The sequence below is a fragment of the Bombus fervidus genome, chromosome 8 (genome assembly GCF_041682495.2).
Source record: "Bombus fervidus isolate BK054 chromosome 8, iyBomFerv1, whole genome shotgun sequence".
Classification (NCBI taxonomy): domain Eukaryota; kingdom Metazoa; phylum Arthropoda; class Insecta; order Hymenoptera; family Apidae; genus Bombus; species Bombus fervidus.
The window spans coordinates 958903-980165 of NC_091524.1; the positions used below are offsets into that span (position 1 = coordinate 958903).

The following is a 21263-nucleotide window of genomic DNA, read 5'->3' on the forward strand; positions in this document are numbered from 1 at the left end:
TACAGATATTTAACTGTTTTTTAAAGGTAATAATAAACAATGACATTTTTGCAAAAAACTTCTCCTTCTTATGTTGGATCCCCATTTCCCGTCAAATTTTGATATAGGCAAATAAAATTAAACAAAGAGATTCATTCTTCTATTTAAAATTAAAATACAGATAATATAGTTTTTGTTCACAATTTAAATCATTATTAAGTCAATATTTAATATCCATTTTTTTTATACCTATTATTGATTGTTTAAATAGCTACTACTGTATCCTCTGCAAAATATATACTTGTATTAAATATCTCGTAACTTCTATTCAGATTAGTTTCGAACTTTGCCAATATCATTGTAATAGCCTGTTATGATGCTATTGAAATTTGTAAATCTATCCTATAAGCTAATCCATACTGTAATCTAATACATATATTCATAAAGGTATACAAGTGTTCAAATACCTTTGTGAACTGGTGTATGAAAGAATTTATTAACAACCTGAACTTTGTGCCTTGTAAAATTGTACTAATGATATTACCTATTTCAACTATGCAAAAATACTGAGAAATCAAATTTTAACATAGAGACCTACGGCAATTCATCCTCAGGAAGAACAATGAAAAACAAAAAAAGGTGGACACATCGTCTGGAACCAGAAAAGAAAAACGATGGAAAAGAAAAAGCTCGAACGAAGGGTGAGAGCGGCGAAATCGTTCAACGCAGGGTAAATAAAGTTTTAAATTTCCGTAGTTCCTTTCGCGTTTCTCCTCTCTTGGCGCCTCCACTATCTGCATAATATATCTCTAATGTGACGGAGGGAAAAGAGGGTGGCAAAAGTTGCCTCTGCCCGGTATAATGTAAGGAGAAAGGAGAACGAAGGGAGTTGGAGACGACGACGACGAGGGCGATGCCGGTGGAAGCGAGAGAAACTGGCCCTCGTGGAAGGCACGGTGCTTAAATAACGCGAGTTTGGATTTATAGTAATACTTTTATGAAATAATGTTAGTGGCGGATATTAAGGCAGACACTGGGAGCGTCGCTGGCTGAACGCCATCCCTTTCCTTCTCCTCGTCCTCCTTCCTCGACTTCTTTCCCCTGGATTCTCTCCTTATTTTCCTTCTGGCGCACTCGTGAAAAACTTCCGGCGATCTTTCTACTTCTGTCGGTAAGTTTCGTATGAATTTGCTGGTTACGGTCGCGTTGTGGGAAACATAGATGTGTGCAGCGCAAAAAGAGGTATGGTTCCTCGTTTGAAAATTGGACATGATGTGTATGTGTATATGTATATACATACATACATACATACGTACATACATACATACATACGTACATACATACATACATACATACGTACATACATACATACATACGTACATACATACATACATACATACAAACATATACATTATACATTAATATATACAATACATTATATACAATATATATTATAAAATTACAAAATTTGATAGATGACCTCTTCATTGGGAAATGAGAGTATATACCAATATATTGTATAATCCTGGTATTTAAACACTTTAACGGATTTTTAGTGTAATAGTATTCGAATATCAGTAAAATGCATAAATTAATGACAAAGTTATAGTCGAAAACAATATTTATTATATTTTTATAGAATCAACATATATACAATACATTTTTATTATTTATGTAAGGTGGTATTCTGATTTGAAATTTCATTTTTTACGTTATTTGGGGATTCTTTCCTGAGAGACCATAAGACTTTTTTGTTTCACTTGTTTGCACACATCATTCATTAATTTTTTCAAGCGAAGACAATCAAAATTATATTTTTAAAATTCTTTTTTACGCTACAGGCGTAGTCATACTAATCAAGGTACTTTTTTATTTGTTCTTTCAGATAAGCATAATGGCCGGGAAATCGCATCAGCCAGTAGGACAGCTTTTTAAAAAGGATTTATACAGTGATATGTATCTTAAATAATTTTGATTATTTTCATTTGAAAAAGATTATACATATTTTTCAAATTCTAACAAATATGCACGCAAAAGATCGCTAAAAAATGTCTTATGACTTCTCTGGAAATTTTTCAAAAATATCTTGGAAATGTTCTAAATCAGAGCTCTCTTTTGAAAACTGATCGGCAGCAGATATATTAAAATTAAATACACTAATATATAATTAGAAAAATAGAATTTAAGTAGAAATTGTTTCAGCTATTAAATATTGTAAAAAATATTATATTTAAGATATTTGTATGCTTTCTTGCATTTTTAAATTTCCCATAAATGGATAAAAATCCGCAGTCTACTTATAAGGCTTGCAAATATTATTGTTTCTTCAAATGTTTGTATTTTAAATCATTATCTTACATAAATACAAAAATTCAACCTTCTAATCTTTCTTTAATAATTTAGATCAGTTATTATGTTCTATTGTATGATATTAGTAGGTTGCGAATTCTTATGCATTTATGGAAAATTTACAAGTGCAGGCACACACTGAATGCATATAATATGCAAAAATACATAAATCTTCCAAAATAGAATACTCGTTATAACTTTTAATAGATAAAAAAAACTACAAATTTGCATAAAAATCCAAAATTTATGTACAATAATGTGCTTATCTAAGCACATTCAAATGCCTATTGTATATCACTTGTAAGAATAACGATGGTCTATTGATCGATAACAGGATCAAGAATGTTAAGAGAGAATTTTTCAAGAATTCGAGGGAGCCATTTCCGGTTTCGGCTGTTCGAATGTATTCGACGAGGAGGATCGGTACTTATACCCTCGAACGAAGGCGACACTTGGTCGTGATTGCGAGCGACGGAGGGTGAAAAAGCTGCAGCCACCTCCTTTTTACACCTTTTGCCACTCTTGTAGGGGACAGTTAAGCAGAAGATGCGCGAAAGAAAGGAGGAATGAAAGTAAGTGGAACGAGGTGCTAGGCGTAAACCGACGCAACGCGACGGTCCGCTGATTAGTCGCGAGATTTCGCCCATTTTCTTTTCTTTTTCTTATTCGTTCTTGACGAACATTCTTGTTTCACGACGATAATAGAAATTCCTCTAGCAGAAATCAACGAAATAAGGTAAAAATTTTGTTCTCTTAGATTGCGTATCTTTTATTCTATTGGTTTTCAGGGAGTAAATAAAGGATTCTCTTGGATGAGTCGATTTGATCTTATTCTCATGTACCCAGGAAAGAATTTTTAGTTCTTTTGATATTAGGATGTTTTGTTGTTTTTAGATAAGGATAAGGATAATTTTATTTTATTAATATGTTCTATACAAACAATAAAAGTATAAGTAGTTACGTAACTTATGTTATTCAAACAAATAAATGAAGTTTAATTTGGAAAGGTTGTTGTGATATTGCAGTAAAACCTGTCATATCCAAATTAATAGGTATACTAAGATGGCCGGGCAATAGAACAATCAGTTTTTTGATATTAAATTTCCTTGAAACAGAGATAAAAAAATTATCAATTTATTTCAACATTTAAAAATCCTATATTCTGCTGGCTGCTGGATTACATAAATATTTTACATTTTTTCTATCCTGCAAACTAATCTTTTTCAAACATCTCGAATGCTTCAGCATAAAGCTACGTCTACTTTATATATACAGCAAAATATGTTATACACATACATAGTAAAGTTATAATAATAAATATTAACATTTTATAGAAACAAAATTGAAGATAATATATAACGTTTTTCTACAATATTATTGTATTTATGTACATATACATATGTATAATACTGGTGTTAGCAGTGTCTAACAATGTGAATTTCTTTGATCTCTCAAACTCCACCGACATTCGATGCAAACATGTAACTTACTATATAACAAAGATATATAACGTGTTACAAAAATCTTATATAAAATTATGTTATCTCAAATTGAAATTCGCATTTGATACGAAACGAGTGTTAGAAAATAATTTGTTGATAAAAGAAAGGAATAGAAAAGACAGAATTACATGACAAGAACGAATCTCCATAGATTTTCTATAGTCTTTGAGAAATACTATATTGCCAATTCAATGATACTATTGATTTGAAAAGCGTTATTAATCATTGTTTATTTATTACTGAGCATTATCAATTTAAATAATATCTTCGAAAACTTACGAAGAACACATATGTATATGTATCAGTACTTATCCCTCAAGAGGTTAAACTCTGTTTTTTCTATCTACACCGACGACGCCTTTGGAGAAGGACAAAAGCACGTAAAGGGCCCCGGCTATGGACAGCACATTAATATACGCGACCGAATTAGCAAGCAAGTTAAACGGCGTGGACGTAAGGCGTGCTGCAAAGCCCGGACCTGGAAAGAAGGTGTCAAAGTAGCGGGCACACAAAGGTTTCGCTTAATTCGTTTTGCACACACACCCTCGGGGGCCTGTGCCGGTATTCGCGTATTTTTCAGACGCGAAAAAAGCCCTCGGAGCTTCAGAAGCAGCGGGAGTGGTGCTCGTATTAGCGCCAACGAGTCAGAAAACCCTCCCGCGGCTCGCGTCGCTACAATATTTATGGGGTTGCTCGTGCGAGCGAGCGATTCCCGTTCGCGCGAGTTCGCCTCGTTGGGCGCTCAAGGTCTGAACAAGTCCTAACGCGTGCGCTCGCGAGAGCACCGCAACTCGGGATGAGACTGGGACGAGCGTGAAAAATTAATGAGCGAGCACCGCCGACAGAGAAAGCCTTGAAGAACATGTCTTGTGAAAATATGCGCTCACGAGATTAACAACGCGTTTGTGTGCAAAGTGGGCCGATATTCAGGGGCGAATTCACCTTTATAGGCAACCGTGGAACTTGATCTTGCGATGAGTTGAAATACTTCGCTGATTATACACATTCTGATTGTAATTATTTCCTGATTTTGATTTATTATGCATTGTAGATATGTATCTCGCTACCAATTCACCGATCTGTTTATTCAATTTCACATCTTTGTGAAATTTTAATATCAATTCGCGTATACTTCCGCATATCTGCGTTTCCGATTTTGTGGATCTCGTTGTCGCTAAACAAACTAGTATTATTCACAGTGAAACTTGTCATACGATATCTCTACATCAATTGAATCTACCAATCTTTCTTACAATTTCTCTACAGAGCCATTGATAATTCGCTTGATCTCAAGACGTTCCAATATTTTTACATATATACCCTGTTTCAATGGGCATACTCATACCTTTGTTATGAATTTCACAGCTTCTACAAATATCCGATTCTTGGATTCTGGAAATGGATCTATTATTGGAAAACTCTAACAAATTTTAGTCTACTTAGCATTTTACATTATAAGGTATATAATTATGATGCGTATAAAGTAATAGATTTATGATAAAATAAATGTAGGACCGAGCGTGCTTTCCTGAACATTGTGGAATGTAGTGTTAAAGAACGTTTCAGAGAGTGCCATTGAAATTATGTTTTTGTTTTAATTAGTCTTTTGTTTTGTCCTTTGACTACGAGGCAACTAGACACGAAACGAGTCAATCGCGCAACGTAGTTAAGTAATGATTGTTGTGTTAAATTAATTTTAATTCACGTAATAATACCTAGTACTTATTTAAAAAATGTATATTCTTTCTCATTCTGTTACTATTTTCATTCTGAAAGAGTGTCATAATTGAACAAATTGATATAAGTATACTTTATAAACAGTATATATAAATTTTACAAAAGCTTATAATAGGAATTCGAACAAAAAGTTTATTTTTAACGCAACATTTTCTCTTCCATTGTGTGAAGTAAAATGAAAAAAAGGAAATGAAACATTCGAAGAAGACGAAACACTTGGCTTAACATCAAATTTCATGTGGGCCCGATCTAGGACAGTCCATTCTTTTGAAGATATTTCACATTGAAAAGTCCGTGGTGAGCATATTCCTTCTGTTATATACCACTTCCTCTGACCTCCCATGTGTTTGTTCCTTTGACCACTAAGTTCCGATTTACTGAAATCGTGTTGCACAAAATTGTTCCATCGAATAATCTTAGTTTTAATCTTACTTTTAATTTTATTCTTTCTGTTACAAGTATAGCGATTCATGAAAGTATTTAGCATTTATAGAAAAGATGTATATATTACATATCAAAAAGAAAATGAATTTATGAATATATTATATATATTACACGTTAAAACTTCCTAAAACTTCACTAGTACCATAAGTACTGCAATGAGACATAATTATCATGATTACATCGTTAAAATCTAAAATCAATCAGAAAATGTATTAATGTATATAGAAGTTACAATATTTTCATTATTAATTGTACATATATTTCTATATAAACCTCCCTATGTACTATGTAAACGTACATTCAATAAGAAAAAGGTTTGCCAAGAGAAAATTTTTTCTCATTTTGAGAATTTAAATTCGATCACGTATTTTAACTTTTAAATACATAATCTGTTTAATTTCATAATTAATTAACTTATACCTGTATTCTCTGCCACGATACATTATATTCATTATGAAAGCATTTGATAAATACAATTTTAATTACACAATTTGTTTCTTAAATTACAAAGTTACAGACCTAGAAACATACATACACAGACCTAGAAATTTTCTTACTCTTCGAATACTTGTGAGAATAATTGTAAACCGTGTCTCTATGTAATAAACAAGCTAGTAGCGAAGCATGAATATGGTGCCCTTGTTTCAACTGCCCAGCGCGAGAGAATCGTAGAATTACCGGAGGCAGGTTCGTTTCCGGAAGAATGATCGATAGAATGTCCTCAACGAGAGTTCAGCAGGAAAACGCGATGTAGTTGGAAAAGGTTTAACCGTTTCTTCGTTGGTCTCTTCGTGTGCAATCGATTCTTCCGGTATATCGCACGGACCACTTCAAGGGGCAAGAAAGCACGCGTGAACGCTGCAACCGGTTAGAAAAAGAAAGAGTGGAGAGAGATCGACGAGTAACCACCCCCAAACAAACGTTCATTTCGCTTTGCCCACCCGTGGCTATACCGGTACAATATTTACGGGCTCGCAAACCGCTCAGTGATTTTCACTTAAACGGATTCGCTTCGTTGACGATTCAAGATATATTTGAGCACGTTGTTTCGCGCTCGAAAGCAAACACACGCCGATCGACGGACGACCAGCAAGAAACTTTCGTTGTTTGTAGAGCGTAAAGATATCGAATTTCGGCTAATTTTGAAGTTTTTCGATTAGAAATGAAATACAGTACCTTTCGTACAACATAAAACACAGAACTTTTACAACACTGATTCGCTCTAACATGGTTTGAGAATTGGGGTAGTCCCCGTACAACATGATATTCTTACAGCATGGTTTCGCTCTAACACGGTTCGAGAATTGAGAAAATCTCTGTACAAAAAAGCACGTAATAAGAATTTTTAAGCACCGCTTTTTACAATTATTTGATATTTTTCATTTGCGCAAGCATGTATGTTATCTCAGATTTGAGTACGAAATTTTGGAATATTGACACTTTTAATTCATTTTTAGTCCGTGGAATATCGGCTATTCGCGTTCAAAAATTTTCTGAAAGCATTTTAAATAAAAGCTCAATGTCATTTTTTTATAAGTAACATAGATACTACTAATATGTAATACCTTAGATTAATTACTAATTGTTTTAATAAACATACCTATGAAAAAGTAGTATATGTTAGCTATCGAAACCTAATCCTCATTTTTACATTAGTTTTTTGTTTCGTACAACATGCATTCGCACAACACGGTATTTTTTCAGAACCTAGTTATTCTATATGTATGTCCCCAAAATTATCACATTTGCCCATATCTGCAAAAGATTAACGAATTGTTCTATTCTCAGTCTTTTAAAAGATTTTCACCGATTTTTATAAAACGGTGTATTCCTAATTGTAGTATACAGTCTACAGTGTACAGATATTTGGTCTTTTTTATTTTGATGTAATCAATTTAGAATAAGTCAAAAATGTGTTTTCTTATAAAGTGAGCAGAGTTATTCATGTACATGCAATTATTGATTTCGACGATTTGTTTAAATTTCTATTTATACTATAATTTAATAATTGCTATTTCCAAAAATTTAAAAGTTTAATTATTACACTATACGTACCTATTTATAAATATTACTGGATATTAAAGAATATTAATCACTTGAATTTAATAATGCTTCATTGTATTTATAGTAATTTAGGTACTGATTATTAATGCTAGTACATAGACAAGTGATAAATTCTAAATTATACAATATCTAATTATAAATTGGCTTGTGCGTGTAATTATTGTTTGATATAAATATTTGAAAGCTATTCTATGCATATTTATAGCGCCCAAAAGTACAAGAAATGTATTTTTAGATTATATATATGGTAATATAGAAAGAGATAGAAATAAACCGTATTATGTATAACAAAAATTCGATAATTTTCAGAACTGTTTTTCAATTCTCCTAACAAAAAATTGCTTAATTATAGATTTTGAAATAGATATTTTTAGTATAAAATAATATTTTTTTTATTTAATTTGTACTTTACAATTTGTCCAGCTGGACATTCGGTAAATTTTTCTAGCAGTATAAAATAATATAGGAGAAAGAGCCAAAGAAAGGAGTACTCCTTATATATAATTATTCATATATTATATATATATAATTACATACTAATACATATATATGTATTAGTATCTCTCCAATACGCATTGTAATTTATCATTTGTTAAAAAGGAGAAAAATTGACTTAGTGTAAGGATTTTTATTTATTGTTTTATTGGAATCTTCTCATTTTGTGTGATCAATTTATATATAACTTCATAACTTTAAGATGATCAGAAAATTTATTATAGTTTATTAACAGGTATTGAATGTCAAGTAAAAGTTCACATTAAACTTGTAATAATTTAATATTTGATGAACACAATGAAATTTTCATTGTGAATTATTTATCATTCAAAATGAATTATTATGATATTTAATTGTATAGTAGTAACTTAACAAAATATACTCGAAATATTTTAATATTTATTATATCTTATATTATTACTTTTATTCTTAAAATCAGGTTTATAAATATGTATAATGCCACTATTCTTTATATATTGTTATCATAATCATATTTTATCTTTTTTAATTTCTTTATAGAAATACATATTCATATCAAATGTACATATCAAGTGTACTATAGAATCATCAGAATTACTAGAAATTAGGATTTCCAGAAATTTCTATTCTATATGATAAATTTATTGATAGATGGATTTATTTACAGTGGTTAAACATGAAATGATGGTTATTTAATGTGAACTTAATGTGATATAACTAAGACAATTAAATTGATAATACATAACTCACAACTAACAATTAGGAACTCATAACTTGGCAACTAATGATTAACCAACTCGCAACTCGCTCTCAACTCTCTCTCGACTCAACTCTCTCGACTCAACTGACAACTTGCAACTAATGAACTCCTTGCAACTAGACTCTCAATTAACAATTAACGATTAATCATCTTTCTCTCTCAAGCATTCCTTTGTCATTTTGTCATACCCCCACCACGCACGTGTTTCGCAATTGTCCGCGATCATGGTCACATACGCCTTCTTCCGAGTAACTATTTGACTGTAGGACCGAGGATATATTGTTGGACCGCTGGGCCCATTGGGGTTTCTCGCTGGGCTCATTGGAGGCCCTTTCGGCCTGTCGGCACTTAGACTTTCTTGCGATATTGTATATATTTCTTCGGGTCTTTCTGAGACAGTCTTTCCACGATACTACAATACTCTAATATTTTTCGAGATATATTGTATAATTTCACATTCTTTATGAAGTAACATTTTATTCATTACGTACTCTATTATACAGATATCTTCTATTTATTATATTTCTAACATTCTATTCATTATATCCTTCTTTGTAGAAGAATACTGCTTGCGATTTTTTCGTGCAATCGGCAAGAAAGTAGGCAGCCATTATGTCGGATTAGTATTGTGATTGTGTAACCGACGTGATGTGACTCCATTATAAAGTGTGCTCACGCGTGTCGCATTATGTCAACGAAATACCATTCAATATGATCGCCCCGGCTCCCTTTCCCTGTCTTTCGTTCATTGCCAACGTGTCCCGACATTTGGCGCTCATTGACATTGAATTCGTATGCTATGCATCAGCTATAAAAAAGAAAGAAAACGTTGAAAAAATTGAAAACGTAGCGAGTAAGGCTCTTTACTTTAAAAAATTCGTAATATCTTTTTCTTTTGAAAATTCACCAAAAACATTTGAAAAATTATTATTAAAATGCGGATTTGTATGCATTCATGAGAAATTTATAGATGCAAAAATGTACAAAATGCTATAACATGCAAAAATATAAGAAATATACAAAATGAAGTTCTCGTTATAACATTTTGAAATAAATCTTTATGTAGGTTCCATTTCTTTAGTTATAACGTTTAGTTTACTTAATAAAGATATGAAATAGCATAAAGATCCGCAATTTAATTAATGTATAATATTCAGTAACAAATGGTATGCCATGGTCAGACTGCAAATATTTATTGCAAAGCCATATATTTGTAGAGTACAAGTAGAGGAACGAAGGCTAGATAAAAATTTATTATATGACTAAGAAATTATGAGAATGTTTTTTTTTATAATACAGTATAAAAATGCCTCCTTATGTTTAATTTTTTATGCAAAAATATATTGCATATCATGTACCTATGTGATATATCGTCACTTGTTTCAGTAGACACAGCTTGAAGATATTAAATTTTCAGAAAATACAAGAAATTGTGAAGATAAAATAAAACATTTTCATAATCGATCGAGGAATATTTCCATAATATAATACTTCCATAATATAATTTTCCATAATATAATTAATAACTTTCCATAATATAATTACTCGATTCAAAAAATTTTTGAAGCAAATCTGTGATTTATTTTATTACTAAAATCATTAATGTTATACAGAAATATTTAATAATACATACTGGTAATTTGTGACACGTGTCTTGTGAAATTTTGTTAGTAATAATACTTCCATTTCAATTTCTAAGCAAGTTGGTCCAGATAATTAAAATTTTCATTTTTAAATACACATAAAACAATCAAATTTGCTACTCAAACTTCGAATCAAATGCATACTAAGTTTCCAAATTTCACGAAACCACTCACGAATTCTCCCAAATACCTTCGAACTACTTTAAACATAACCGCACAATATCTCAAGCTATTTTTCAAAGAACCACAATCCTCCAAAACGCATCTCTTTTTTCATCTACCCTCGTTATAGATCGTGGATCCTCCTTAAAATATTTAAAATGTTTTCAAAGATGGACATCGAACTCTTCAAAGTAGAAAGTAGTAAAGCATAGTACGCTGTTAGAAGTGAACACAGCGTTGTACGGTTTACTACGTGTCTTGTATTTTTCTATTGATAAACATTTCAATATAGCGAAAAGTATCGGCCAAATGGTCGCTGGGTGTCTTTTACTTAGTTATGGAGATAAGTATGATACATGATTTTATTCTGGTGCTTACAGTGATTATAAAAAATATTTGCACATACTCTTATTTTCAAATGAAGCATCTTTTTATCAGATTTTAGATTTAATTTTCATAGTATCAAGTTTTTAATAATTTCACAAAGAACATACTACTAAATGATACAAAATTTAATATAATTTAATATATGTGTAAATGTTGTAATAAATACAATGGTGTGCGAATACCTTTCGTAGCAATTATTTTGTAGGAACTAAGGTTTTGTGTAGGTTTTCCCTACTTTGCATATCTTTTGTCTATATTTGCATACTTTATGTGGGTAGATATCATATCTGTATAAATACATGTAGTCTAGTTACATGTTACATATCACAAAACTGCTCATAAAGCTTCCAAACCCCATGAAATTACTCACGAACTTCTCCAAACTCCTCTCAAACTACTTCAAACACACCATATAATTCATAATTCTCCTCTCAAACCAATCTTCAAAGGGCTACTTCAATTTACCAAAACCCACAATTTTCTTTCATCCACCCACTCCATAGATTGTAGATTCTTTCTAAAATATTTACGATGAAGATCAACGTTGAAGCTTCTAAAGAAGAAAGTAGAAGGGCATAAGTACGCTGTTGGAAGCGGAAACAGCGCGGTACCAGCGATATTCGGTTCGCTAGGATCCAGTCGACGCTTGCCGTCATACAATTTATTGGTAAACTTTGCTAGCTTGTTAGAGGGTTACGTGCGCTGGGATAAGAAATATCTAGAGTGGTATCCAGGGCCTACCATCGCCAGCACTCCCCCTTTCTCTTTCTCTTCTCTATCCCCACGTTCGTGTTACCAACATTCTTTGTCGCTGTGTGCAACCAGCACCGCAGACAGTATACCTGGAGCAGCTAGCAGCAGCATCAGCAGCAACGGCGGCGCCCCCCCTTGGCTGGTTGTAGGGTTAGAATACCAGAGTTGCCTCCATCGGGCCACTGGTCTGCACCACTGGCTTCGACGCTCTGCCAACCATCGGCAACCTCCGCTGTCCTCTTGTTCCCCTTCTCTGTCTCTTTCTCGTTCTCTTCGTACAGGCAACCTTTTGCTCTTGGCGGACTTGCTGCCAAGAATATGAATATCACACTGTTACCCTACGGATACGCGCCCGATTTCTACTCGCTTGCCTCGCGTACCTTTTATTAGAGGTGATTGGAAGTGCAGGTGTAAGTGGAGGCTGGGCGTGTTTATCGGGAGATTGGATTAACTCTGTGTGAGTTTTTATTTTTGGGTTCCGTTGAACATTGATGTTTCATTTTTAAATTTCAATTTTTATATTTGTATAGTTCCAAGTTCCTATATTTCTTTAAATATCGAATCTTCCTATTTATATAAACATTTCTATGTTTTTATACTTCTTTGAATTTTGAAAATCAAATCATAAAACTACTCTATATCCTGTTTTTTGAAGTTCTATAACTTAGTTAAAACAACATAAAATTGTAAATTAAAACAAAATAAATTTGTATATAGTTATTTTAATTTTATGCATGTTATATTAAAATAATAATATATATTAAAATTTCGAGGTTTAGTAGAATTATATGAGCGGTTACAATTCTTGAAATTGTCTGAAATTACCAACGTCACGAGATATTTTCATGTACATACCTAGTTACGCTGTTTAACAGGTTATTGTATTAACAGCTGCAATGCGGCAGTATGCTACGATATCTTTGTATATATCAGCTGCAAGAACGCAGAGATAAAGAGAAACGTAGAGGTAAAGAGAAAGAGAACGTAGACGTAAAGAGAAAGAGAGAGATCGGGATATATTTATATATCTACATATGCACATGTATAGCATGTTTCAAAATTGCAAAAATAAATGATAATTAGACTGCGAATGTTTATGCATTTATGAGAAATAAAAAAATACGATAGGATAGTGGTCAATATTTTAATTTAATTTATTATTTATTCTCTATATCAATTGCATTTATCTATCGACACTCGTCCGTTAAATAATAATAAAACAACTGGGAAACTACTATTCTCTGTTTAATTAAACTCAACCTCTGAAACGCTTTAGCCAGCGTATTTCAGATTTTAACGGTAAAACTTTGTTTATATATTATCTACATTATATATGTCTATATATAACATAGGTCGTTTGCAACATTATTAAAAATGAAAATCCAAAATATGATTTCGCTTGATGAATTAATAAAAAAATTAATGATGCGTTTACTAAAATGAAGCAAAATAAAAATGAACTTTACAGAGTAATTAATTTCACTTTCGACCGTTGCCAATCTTGCCTTGTCAAGAACGGTAGATATGTTAAGATGGAGTATGTTAACTTTGACGACCACAAATAGTCTATATAGTTCGTATAAATAGACCAAACGTAAATATTTCTGACCTATTCCTACACTGTATCGCAGTAGCATATCTGTTACTGTTCTCTTTCTATTTCGTATTTTTGTCATAATTTCTTAATTAATAATGTTTTATACGATTTATGTTTATGTTTCTTTCCCTAGTTAGATCTACAGAATAAACTGATTAAGTTTCAACTTTAAAATCTAGGACACCCTGTATATACATGTTCAAAGAAGGTGAGTGGATGAGAAGGTTGAAATTCCCTCGGAATTTCGCTGCCAACAGTCTCTGTGTGCGCTTTTATACTTATGTATGCGTTTATTTCTGCTGTGTGCATCATACATATATAATACGTAACGAACGAGGCAAAAGAGGGATGAGAGGAGGGAAGAAAGCTAAAGGAAGGGAGAGGAGCGAGAGAAACGGTACCGGGGACAACAATCATAACAATCTAGTTAAACGTTATAAGGATATCTCGCGCTAAGAGGCGTGCCAAGCGTTGCATAAAATCAAATTGTACGCCGAGCCGAGAAGTTATTGTCGTTTCTCATCCTCCGCTCAGTTTTCGTCGCCGAAAATTCAGCCGTTGGATCTTCTACCTCTTGGAGTTTCCCTCTTCACTGCCCCTTTCGTCTTCCTTCGTCTCTTCCTTCTGCTACACCGTCCCCCTTAACAGTTCCATCGGCGTCCTTTTATTTGGAATTCGTTTTTTTGTAGCGAATCTTGCTCCATTGAAATGTGTGTAAGTTAACCTGTTTCACGTCGTTGCGCGGCCTTCTTGCCGTAAGTAGGATCGGGATAGTGTAAAGTTGATTTTATTGTAGATCCTTCATTATGCGTCAAATCAAGGAAAATTTCTAGCAAAATTCAAATTTCTCGTGTGAATGCGGATCTCATTGATTATTTCTGATAGATCCAATACAATCATAAAGATAAGTACGCCGATAGTGTTACATACATATGCAAATAAGATTATATAGCGTAACGGTGAGCCATGCAGAACAGTATACTTCCCTTTTTATTATATAATGCAATTTTGTATTCATAAAAGTGTATGTATAATAATATAATAAGAAATAAATATATAATAACTAAACATCGGCCCACTGAATATTATTTATCAATATAACGAATAATATGTGATTCCTGCGAAATATACATTTGTATAGTCTGTTTCATTAACGATACTTGCTTCTGAACAAATTTTCTGTTATAGAGTTTAGGCACAGTATCAATTTTTTAAAATATATAGCATCTCATCCTTAATTACCCTAACGATGTAAGTTTGTGTTATGTAAAAGACAAAAAAGAGGAAATTGTTCACATTGATCATTTTGCTGTCTATGAGATAAATAATCGAGGTGGTAATTAGAATTTGGAATTTTTTGGTTAATAATTGAATTTTCTTTAGAATTACTAGTAAAAACTGTTAATGATAAATAACAAATTAAGATTTGTTGTACCATAGATAGCTGAAAATTATAATAGATTATTGTTTTTAACTTTCAAATATAAATTAAGTTACGGTAGTAAGTAAAATATATGTATGTATGTATATCTAAACAATTCTTTGTAAGTGAATAATTTTTTATTAAACAATAGTATACGTTTTAATACACTAACCACTCTATTAATCTAAGTAATTGCGTAAGCAGTTTCGTCACGTATTTAGTATTGTATAGTGTTTATGTATAAAGTATAATTTTACATTAATTGTAGATTTAAATATATCGTTGTTGAACTTGTTACCAAAATATTAAAACTTTTAATTGCAATACTGAGTATTCTTTATACCTTGTAATTTTGTAAAATTTTTATGTATCGTATAATTATATGCAGTAACGATCATTCGTTATATCATTATTTATGACATTAATACTAATTCTACCGACATTTTACGTATACTTATTCCTACCGTGACCGGTCTTTAAAACAACTTATATTTTTTAATATAGAATAATAGCAATAAGATAATAGCAAATCTGATAGTAAAAAAATATAATTTCTGTTATTTAGGAATAAATAATGTATATTTTATTCTTTTTCACCAAATTTTCTTACAAATTATACATTTCTCGAATGCACATTTTCCATATACATATTTTTTACATTTTAGACAGATTTTGTTAGTCTTATCGTTTTTGCAATATTTTATCTGGCACTTTTTTCATTCATTTGAACCTGTACTTACATTTGTGATTGGTTCTGCTGGATCTTCTTTGCTTAGCTTTTTGATATGCGATAGTAAGTTCTTGACCCAATTGAAATAAAAATTCTTGCCCCCAAATTTCTTCTTCCGTGATGTCTTTTTATAAAATCCATGCATTTATCCCAGCTAAGTCTACGATTTTGAAAAATACTTGTAGAGGGCATCTCCGAGATTTAGGTTTTACAGTGTATTTTCTGTCCATTGGGCCGATCACATCTACACCGAATTTGGTGCTATTATATAATCTAATTGTCACCGGTATACTGGCATTATTTTTTTCATTTTCTACGGATGTATGCATTGCATTAAAGACCAGTACTTTTTTACGTAGTTTAGTTTTCTAAATTGTCAGAATACAATTATTTGAATGATGTAATTTTATTGAAAAGCATGTCATATTGCCCTTTGTCTGTTTTGCCAATTTTGGGTAGCACTCTTCTATTTGCGCGAATTGTTCCGACAACCGTAGTTGTTTTTGCTAAAAGTTTAGTCGCTATGGACACGCTTGTAAAAAAATTATCCATGGTTATATTTCTTTCATGTCCTGTATATGGTTTTACTAATTCCGCACTGACAAACTCCCCAAACGAAACTAAAGATTCTCTCATTTCATCTTTTCCAAAATATGGAAAGCCTTTATAATATATTTGCTACTTACATTGGACGCTATCCAGGATTTGGTACTAAATTTGTCCGGTTTATTGGGCATGTAATGAGTAGATCTATACTTTGATTATGTCGGAAACAATTGTTCGTCGATAGTAATATATGGAATTTACATCAAACTTCAGAAATCAAAATAAATTTATCGGTTTATAAGCTATGGCTTCTTTGATTGCTGTTATCAAACCGAATAAATTTCATAATTTCCGTAAAGTTATTTCTGCTCATAGTGTTTGAGAAAAATGCCGTTTTATTTCATAGAAGTGATATACCTACATTTTAGCCTCATATGCGCCAAGAGCATGCAGAAATGCAATAAATTTAGTTTCTAACACTCGGAATGCTTCTGTTTCTGTGCACTTTTAGTTTCAGAATTGAGTTTTCAAGAGACTACTATTACAAAAAGATATAAATCGTTCAACTAGTTAAATGATCAGTCGCGATAGGTAAAACGCACTACATATTTTTTTCAGAAATTAAATAATAAACAAAGAAGTGAACAATAACAAATTCATTGTACGTACACTATAAGAAAAGTCGTGAAGTTAAATGGTGGTATAATAACGTATGTAGGAAATTCTAAACGAAATTTAAAAAACAGTCATTTGAGCGGTCGTGGTAGGTTTAGTGTTAATTTGTGCCATAATAATTATGTTCCAATATCACTTATCGAGTTTGATTTTATAAAAGACGAGAAACTGGATATCGTTTTTATAAAATTATTTTATTATTCCATTATTATTATTATTCTTCGATCCAATGTTTAATATGTTATGAATAATAACAACAACGTATATTTATATCTTTCCCCTTATTCTGACATGTATCATCAAAATTATACTATTATATGAAAGAATTTTTCATTTCCGAGAAAGACCAAAATTTGCCCATTTTCAATATAAGTTTTTGTCCTCAGCTACCAATTTTTCGCGTTACACCTTCCCTAAAGCCACTACATACTAACGATGTTCTATTTCGACTCTATTTCTGTAATAGATACTAAGAATGGCGATATTGGTTTCTCAAACTATATATACTTAGGACATTCGTTGAAATCGAATTCTGTCGTCGTAATGGTCCCCATGGAGCGAACAAGCGAATTCATAATGAGACTTTCTATTCCGTCAACGATATCGGATAATTGCGTCTCTACTGTCGATCTTCGAAATAAGGTAATGGAGAACTCATGAAATCGGCTTGAGAGGTTAAATTGAAATTGAAATCACTCGAAATTACTTGCAGTCTCGAGGACTATCGAGAAGGTTGATACCCCCCTCTCTGCCCTTTGAATGGAATATTACTCTCGACGGTCGAAACAATCCGTTTCGTTCGATGCATTCACGCGCGATCGACCAACTGCTGCAACTAGAAAGAATCACTCTTTTTGCACATCTTTCCTCTTTCTGTTTATTTTAACCACTTGGGTTGGAATAACGTCTCGCACGTGATAGCTACTTCGGGTTAAAAGTAGATTGTGGGTGTCTCACTCCGTGATCTGACTTTCTTATTTTGATAACGATTTTAATAATTCGGCGGAATAGGTAACCTTAGTGATTTCGAGGACTTTGAAATATGTTGTCAAAATCAAGATTTTGAGTATTGTTCCTATGCACATAATCGTTGCTCGGTTTTAGTTTTCAGGATATAGAATAATAATTTCTGTTGATATTACATATATAATATATAACAATTCACTATATAATATAACAATCCACTTTACAAATTTTTGTTCTGCAAACAATTTTTCAATAACAGCGGTTATATTTATTACATTTTTGACTGTCGGAAAATTGGAATAAACTACAACACTCCATATATTTACCGTTTCATCGAAAATTATTTCACTTTAGCGTTATTGGTTGCCTAGCGGCAGCTTGGATATTATTATTCAATATAATTATCATCAATGAGTTAAATTTAGGTTGGACTATATAAAAATGCGGCTACCGTCAGGTAATACCGTCAAGTGTATATTCTAATGTTAAGTATTCTAATGTAAATTATTATCATCGTGGATCGCTATGACCCAACGATAACAGTTATGGGTTAAACAATTATTTTACATGAAGATATTAATTCATTTATTTATCTCACATATGCAGATTATTTTCGCTAAATAAGAAATAATCGGCTCTCAATGAACTGATGGAGAAGACGTGAGTTAACATGGGTAATATTTTCAAAATTGTTATTTTTCTAATGTATTTATAAGCTTCAGCATCAAGTTATGGACTACAATGAAATTATGGAAGAATTTAAGAACCTGTAGCATTCATAAAAGTGGACAATATCTGTCCAGTTAACAAAGGTCTATGAATCAATGCTGTCAGAGTAATTTACGATTTTCTGCTCTGCCGACCAAGGAAGTGACTTGCTTCCATTCATTAAATTTATGTAAGTAAGGATCATGTATATGCAATTTTACCGTGCAATGAGCGAAAATTTGATAAATGAAAAATATGAAAGACAGTAAAATTATCTTGAAGGTCACTTTTTTTTATTTTCTATAATAACAGATTATATTATATAATAGAAATCTGTAAGTCAAAAATAGATATAGATATTTATTATGTGATTTATTATGTGTATTTATTATTATAAATTGTGAAAATATTATATTTTATATTTTTGGTATTTTTGGTGTGTCCATACTATATATAACAATTATCACGGAGAATGTAAAATACAAAATAAAATTGAATACCATTAATTTGAGTAATTTAACATAAATTACTATAGTGATACTATTTGATGGTGAAATTTCCACAAATTTCCATATCTTCTTCGAATATACTATTCGATAATTAGATTTTCGTAAATTTCCATATTTTCCTCGAATATACCTTTTTTTAATAATGAAACATAAATTATATTATAGTCATGTATAAACAACGATACTATTTGATGATTAAATTCCCATAAATCTCCATGTTTCCCTCAATCCATCAAATTCTCATACACATATAACTTTACGTAACAATGACAACAACAAGGAAAAAAAACTGCTTGCTACAATGACTGAGATACAGTACAATGTCTCAGCACGTTATCGAGTCTTATAAAAAGAAAACGAACAAGCGCATAGTTACAGTAACTAGATTTCACCTTCGCGGTTAAAGAAGAAAAGTCGTCGCTTCGAGACGAAGTATTTATTATTCGACCGGATCGTCACCATGGGATATCAAAAAGATGCTAGATATACTGCCGTTTCGTGCCCAGAAAGGGGCCCAAGGGATTCAGTTCTTTTAATTATAAAGGGCACTATCGATAATTGTCGTGTAGTTGGACCAACATTGTGACTGCATGTTTTCCCGCCACGCCCTTCTCGGTGTTCGTCGCAGCGGGCGATTCTTTTCTCCGTGTTTATTCTGCCGTGGGACTATGCCTCCTCAGATCTTTATTAACCGTACCGGAATCCCGATTCTAAGATTGATTCTGGCCGATTTTAAACTCCTACTGGTCTTATGTCGATCTTTCATGAGAACCAGTTCTTTTATGACTGGAAGCTACAGTTGCTTACGAAAGTATTCAAACACTTACAGGAATCTTTTATAAATATATTACACGTCTTATAAGAAACATTTTGGAATTTTACTAGTACTGTAATAAGATTCGATTATCATGATTGTGTTATAGGATAGAGTTGGAAACAAATTTGAAAATTTGAAATTGTAAGGTCTTTAGTACAAGTGTATATTTCGCAGAGATCACAAAAGTATTTACACAGTTAATTACCTGTTATATCAATAAGTCTCAATATTCAGTGGAACTATCTTTAACATTTATTTTTAGACTAGAAATTTGTATGCCCATTTATATTTTTAAGAATATAATGAGACAAGTTCAACTTCGGTAGAAAATTGTTTTATCTACTATATATTATAGAAAGCACTACACTTGGTATATTTTATATATTATCTCATACTATATGCATTCTGTGTAATTTTGGACTTTCTAATTCCTTACAAATGAATAAAAACCTGCAGTCTATATATTATAATGATTTAAGTGTTAAAAATGTTCTGTAGTCAATGCCCGGATACTTTCTTGAAGCACGTTTGAGTTTGTATTAATTGACCCCTGATAAAAATGTTTCTAAGTAAATACTGGTTTGCAATGTTAATAATACACGATGTATTTACATATACTGCTACTCATAAATATGTAAATAATTTGGTTGATTTGCATTAATTTTTAAATGGATGATTTTTCTTGAAATAGGTAATGATTTTTATTGTTTTTATCGATATATAGGATATTAGAATTATCAATTTATATATCATAAAACTATAGAAAAATAATTAAAAATTCTATCTTGCTGCTTGAAAACTCAAATAAAATATATACTTTTACCTTTTTTAATACATTTATATCTTTTTAATTGGAAATAATAAATTTCAAGAACATTCAAATTCAAAGTTAAAGATTACAGCAGAAGCCGTTTATTTGCAAAAATATTCGAAGAGACATGCGTCCTTCACTTTTCACGGATCAATCGTTTCAATTAATCAGTTGCCAATTTAAAAATTACCTCATCGACCTTGCTCTAAATGAAAAAGAGAAAAAAT

At 31.7% G+C, this 21263-nt stretch overlaps 2 long non-coding RNA genes across 2 annotated transcripts; one reads left to right on the plus strand and one right to left on the minus strand.

Moving 5' to 3' along the window:
* Positions 1-15887: 15887 nt before the first annotated feature.
* Positions 15888-16925, minus strand: LOC139989931 (uncharacterized). The gene is made up of 2 exons (XR_011800445.1): positions 16360-16925; positions 15888-16248 (listed from the first exon to the last, which is right to left on the minus strand). It is a non-coding gene; the product is annotated as an uncharacterized lncRNA (long non-coding RNA).
* An 86-nt stretch (positions 16926-17011) lies between these two features.
* On the plus strand, positions 17012-18375 carry LOC139989628 (uncharacterized). Its single transcript, XR_011800369.1, has 3 exons — positions 17012-17260; positions 17692-17867; positions 17938-18375. It is a non-coding gene; the product is annotated as an uncharacterized lncRNA (long non-coding RNA).
* Positions 18376-21263: the final 2888 nt, after the last annotated feature.